Source organism: Eschrichtius robustus, chromosome 3 (assembly GCF_028021215.1).
Source record: "Eschrichtius robustus isolate mEscRob2 chromosome 3, mEscRob2.pri, whole genome shotgun sequence".
Lineage (NCBI taxonomy): Eukaryota > Metazoa > Chordata > Mammalia > Artiodactyla > Eschrichtiidae > Eschrichtius > Eschrichtius robustus.
The window spans coordinates 98,260,842-98,266,841 of record NC_090826.1 but is presented as its reverse complement, the minus strand read 5'-3'; positions in this window follow the sequence as shown (position 1 = coordinate 98,266,841).

Genomic DNA, 6,000 nt, shown 5'->3' with positions numbered 1-6,000 from the left:
ACTGATTCTAAAGTCAGCAAACACTGCTTGGACCCAGAGATGTGCCAGACAGAGGAGAACCCAGAAATAAACATGGCCCTGGTAAAAACTGAATTCATGAAGACAATGGCCACTTGGGATGCTAGCTTATATTTTGGTTACACTTGTTATACTTAAAACAGGTTCTAGACATTTCTTTCTATTTAACTATTCCTCACGATGTCATCTCTGGTCAAATATCACTAATTCATAAGTATTGATCAAAATCTCAGTTTGTGTAAATAAAATTTTCCCTGATCTCTGACATTTTTCTCCCTTTCCTGTGCCTACCGTCCCACTCCCTATGAAGAGGTACAGCGCTTTGTTCTCTGATAATGCATTACACAGTGCATTGGATTTTACCCAGTTGCATGTATATCTCTGCAACTAGATTATGATTTCCTAGAGGAAAGAGGTTGTGTTATTTTTCTCTTTAAATCCCCAGATCTTATGTGTCTTGCAGATAAGTACTTAGCAGACATCTGTTGTACTGCCAAATTAATGATAATACAAGTGAGATAAATGCTGTTACAGTGAATTCTGCCTGAGAGATTCAGGAAAAAAGAAGGTATCATAGAGGAAATTAACTTTGGGCCTTGAAGTGTGAGTAGGAACTCATCAGGAAGGGAAAGTAAAAAGGCATCTCATGCAGAAAAACAGCATAAGAACAACACAGAGGCTTGGAAGAGTTTGTGCCATTGTAGATCAGTGGGGACTCTGTACTGGCTGGAGCACACAGTGCCTGGAAAGGATAGCAGGGAATGAGACTGCCAGGTGGGTTGGATCAGGTGGGCAGGGCCTTGCTAAAAGTCTAGACTTTATTATCTAATCGATGGGAACCACAATGGGTTTAGGAGAAGAGAGAGAATGATCAGACCTTTGTTTGAGGAAGAGAGGTCTGCTGGCAGGGCCCCTCTGTTCCACAGCCCTCAGTTGGGGTTCCTCAGGTTCCCGTACCTGGTGGAGACACAACTCCACAGAGATGCATATTCTTCATTCCTGGTAGAGCTTCTGCCTTAGGACCCTAGCCATTTTCCTAGCTCATGGTCATGGCCGAGAAACCTAAACAGAAGTGAAAGACCCCAAAGCCCAGAATTTAGAGCCAACCCAAATCAGGGAGGTCTCAGCTTCCCTCTTTCTTAGTTCCACTGTGACTCTCCACTTTACTGTCCAAAAGTCACAGGAACCACAAAAACACCTCCCCACAGTCCTGGTGGCATGTTTTGACCAAGGCCTCCTTCCCTGTCCCTCTCACGGTCAAAGACATGGCAAAAGGATTTTATCTTCTTGAGAAGTTTTGACACATAAAGAGTTCTCTGAAATTGGCCACAGCTGGTGAGGGGTTGACAACACATAGGCTACGAAGGGACCTCGGGAATGGGACAAGTGTGGAGCTGGATGCAGGCTCTGCAGCTGGATTCTGGTACAATGCCTTGTGCAGCTGTTCTACTGTCACAGGGATAACGAGACCCCTCTCAGCTCAGATCTTACACAGAGTGACGGGCCCCAGGTCTTTGTGTGGGGACTGTAGCAGAGATGGGGAGGATGCTGCTTTGGGCTGGTAAGTAACACAGACCCACTCCCCTCTTCTCCTCTAAATCCAGAGAATCCTCTTCACCAAGGCATCAGAAAGCAGGGATCGAGCCCCTAGCTTCAATACAAAAAGGCTCTGTTCGGATTTTTTCTGTGTCATTTCTCTCTTGTCCTGGCATGTGCCATCTCATCAAGCCCCTGCTTTGTTAGGCTATGGCTTTCTTTCTCTTTTGCACATGCTTAGGGTCCAGAATGAAAAGAGTGACATCCTCTGTGCATTGATAGAAAGTGCTAAAGCAACATAGAACTGCATTTCAAAGTCTAAGCAGGTGTGTCCCAGAAAGTCATCCATTCCCTGCATGTCTCTGGCTCCCCTGGGTGAAATGATTGTGCCTCAGAGCCACCCCTACGGACATATTGGGTGTTTCTTCCATTTTCTTTCCTCTTTCCTTCTCTCTTTCACCCCATTAATGATGTGCCGCTTTATTCTGTTGCCTAAGTACAAGGAGGAGGCAAGTAGGGAGGGGGAAATATGGCTTCAAGGGAGTAGGAGATATCTGGAATGAGATTGGGAGATCTAGTTCAGGGCAGATTCCTATTCCTATTCTAATCACACCACTCATTCAATCAATAAGTATTTATTAAGAAGTTACTATAGGACAGGTACTGGGCCATTTTTTAACCAAAAAGCAAATCTCAGTATTATCAGACAGTATTTGACTCCTGTTCAATCCCTTGTGTTTTTAGAGCTCTTTCACATTCATTATTTAATTTTATGGCATGAAAACCTAGAGTCGACAAAGGTCACAGTATTACTCCGTCTCTGATAAGGGAGTGAAGGCTTAGTCCAGGGTAGTGAATCTACTTTCCTGAGTGCTTGCCCTGAGCCCAAGCCCAAGCAGGGCCTGCACAATGGTCTCCTAGAGACAGGGCATCTAAGCCAATACACTGCTTCTATAGCTTCCAATCCAAGTCCCATTTCCTCCCTCTCTCCAATATTTTACTTAATAGAATAATTTTTACAACTCCTAGTCTCCTTCATCCATCATCTCTCTCACCACCCATTTCTTGCCCAGTGAGGCCTTCTGTAAAGGAAGAACTAATGCTACCCTCAGTGCTCAGATCCATGACCTGGCAACACCCCACTCCCAAAGAGCCTTGGTAGGCTGTGGTCCATGAGCACCTGAGGATGCTGAACATCACCAGGGGGAACAGCTGATCCAACAGGCTCTGAGGCGTCCTGGGTGTCAGTGAGAATACAGAGCTGTTCAGCTGTTGCCCTCACTGAACATGCACCTGAGTTAAGACAAGAGCAGATAAGCTGGATCTTGGCTTAAGGTCATTGTCGAAAGGTGAGAATCCAGTCCTTTGGAGCCTTGATGAATACGCCAGGTAGATGGGCTAATGGTTTAATTAACACACATTGGGAAAGACCTTCAAGTTGGTGGAAGAGTAAGAGGTGGAGATCACCTTCCTCACCACAAATACATCAGAAATACATCTACATGTGGAACAACGCCTACAGAACACCTACTGAATGCGGGCAGAAGACCTCAGACTTCCTAAAAGGCAAGAAACTCCCCACGTACATGGGTAGGCCAAAAGAAAAAACAGAGACAAAAGAATAGGAACGGGACCTGCACCACTGGGAGGGAGCTGTGAAGGAGGAAAAGTTTCCACACACTAGGAAGCCCCTTCACTGGCGGACATGGTGGGTGGCTGGGGGGAAGCTTCGGAGCCACGGAGGAAAGTGCAGCAACAGAGGTGCAGAGGGCAAAGTGGAGAGATTCCTGAACAGAGGATCAGGGCCGACCAGCACTCACCAGCCTGAGAGGCTTGTCTGCTCACCCACCAGGGCTTGTGGGGGCTGGGAGCTGAGGCTCTGGCTTCAGAAGTCAGATCCCAGGGAGAGGACTGAGGTTGGCTGTGTGAGGACAGCCTGAAGGGGGCTAGTGCACCACTGCTAGCTGGGAGGGAGTCCGGGAAAAAGTCTGGACCTGCCTAAGAGGCAAGAGACCATTGTTTTGGGGTGCGCGAGGAGAGGGGATTCAGAGCACCGCCTAAACGAGCTTCAGAGACGGACACGAGCTGCGGGTATCAGCATGGACACTAGAGACAGACATGAAACGCTAAGGCTGCTACTGCAGCCACCAAGAAGCCTGTGTGCAAGCACAGGTCACTATCCACACCTCCCCTCCCAGGAGCCTGTGCAGCCCGCCACTGCCAGGGTCCGGTGATCCAGGGACTACTTCCCCAGGAAACACACAGCGCACCTCAGGCTGTTGCAACGTCATGCTGGCCTCTGCTGCCACAGGCTTGCCCCGCATTCCATAACCCTCCCTACCCCCAGCCTGAGTGAGCCAGAGCCCCCTAATCAGTTGCTACTTTAACCCAACCTGTCTGAGTGAAGAACAGACGCCCTCAGGTGACCTACACGCAGAGGCAGGGTCAAAGCCAAGGCTGAACCCCAGAAGCTGTGCAAACAAAAAAGAGAAAGGGAAATCTCTCCCAGCAGCCTCAGAAGCAGCGGCTTAAATCTCCATAATCAACTTGATGTACCCTGCATCTGTGGAATAGCTGAATAGACGAGTCATCCCAAAATTGAGGCGGTGGACTTTGGGAGCAAAGATATATATATATATTATTCCTTTTTCTCTTTTTGTGAGTGTGTATGTGCATGCTTCTTTGTGTGATTTTGTCTGTATAGCTTTGCTTTTACCATTTGTCCTAAGGTTCTGTCTGTCCTTTTTTTTTTTTAGTATAATTTTTAGTGCTTGTTATCATTGGTGGATTTGTTTCCTGGTTTGGTTGCTCTCTTCTTTCTTTCTTTTTTAAATTACTTTTTAATCTAATTTAAAAAATTTTTAATAACTATTTTTTATTTTAATAACTTTATTTTATTTTATTTTTTCATTCTTTCTTCCTTTTTTCTCCCTTTTCTTCTGAGCTGTTTGGCTGACAGTGTCTTGGTGCTCCGGCTGGGTATCAGGCCTGTGCCTCTGAGGTGGGAGACCCAAGTTCAAGACACTGGTCCACCAGAGAACTCCCGGCTCCATCTAATATCAAATGGCGAAGGCTCTCCCAGAGATCTCCATCTCAACGCTAAGTCCAAGCTCCACAAAATAACCAGCAAACTACAGTGCTGGACACCCTATGCCAAACAACTAGCAAGTCAGAAACACAACCCCACTCATTAGCAGAGAGGCCGCCTAAAATCATAAGGTCACAGACATCCCAAAGCACACCACCAGACATGGTCCTGCCCACCAGAAAGACAAGATCTAGCCTCATACACCAGAACACAGGCACTAGTCCCCTCCACCAGGAAACCTACACAACCCACTGAACCAACCTTAGCCACTGTGGGCAGACACTAAAAACAACAGGAACTACGAACATGCAGCCTGCAAAAAAGAGACTCCAAATACAGTAAGTTAACCAAAATGAGAAGACAGAGAAACACACAGAAGATGAAGGAACAAGGTAAAAAGCCACCAGACCAAACATATGAAAAGGAAATAGGCAGTCTACCTGAAAAAGAATTCAGAGTATTGATAGTAAACATGATCCAAAATCTTGGAAATAGAATGGAGAAAATAAAAGAAACGTTTAACAAGGACCTAGAAGAACTAAAGAGGAAACAAACAATGATGAACAATACAATAAATGAACTTAAAAATTCTCTAGAAGGAATCAGTAGCAGAATAACTGAGGCAGAAGAATGGATAAGTGACCTGGAAGATAAAATAGTGGAAATAACTACTGCAGAGCAGAATAAAGAAAACACAATGAAAAGAATTGACGACGGTCTCAGAGACCTCTGGGAAAACATTAAACTCACCAACGTTTGAATTATAGGGGTCCCAGAAGAAGAAGAGATAAAGAAAGGGACTGAGAAAATATTTGAAGAGATTATAGTTGAAAACTTCCCTAATATGGGAAAGGAAATAGTCAATCAAGTTCAGGAAATGCAGAGAGTCCCATACAGAATAAATCCAAGGAGAAACACACCAAGACACATATTAATCAAACAATCAAAAATTAAATACAAACAAAAAATATTAAAAGCAGCAAGGGAAAAACAAGAAATAACATACAAGGGAATTCCCATAAGGCTAACAGCTGATCTTTCAGCAGAAATTCTTCAAGCCAGAAAGGAGTGGCAGGACATATTTAAAGTGATGAAACGGAAAAACCTACAACCAAGATTACTCTACCCAGCAAGGATCTCATTCAGATTTAATGGAGAAATTAACACCTTTACAGACAAGCAAAAGCTAAGGGAATACAGCACCACCAAACTTGCTTTACAACAAATGCTAAAGGGACTTCCCTAGGCAGGAAACACAAGAGAAGGAAAACACCTACAATAACAAACCCAAAACAATTAATAAAATGGTAATAGGAACATATATAATGATAATTGCCTTAAATGTAAATGGATTAAAT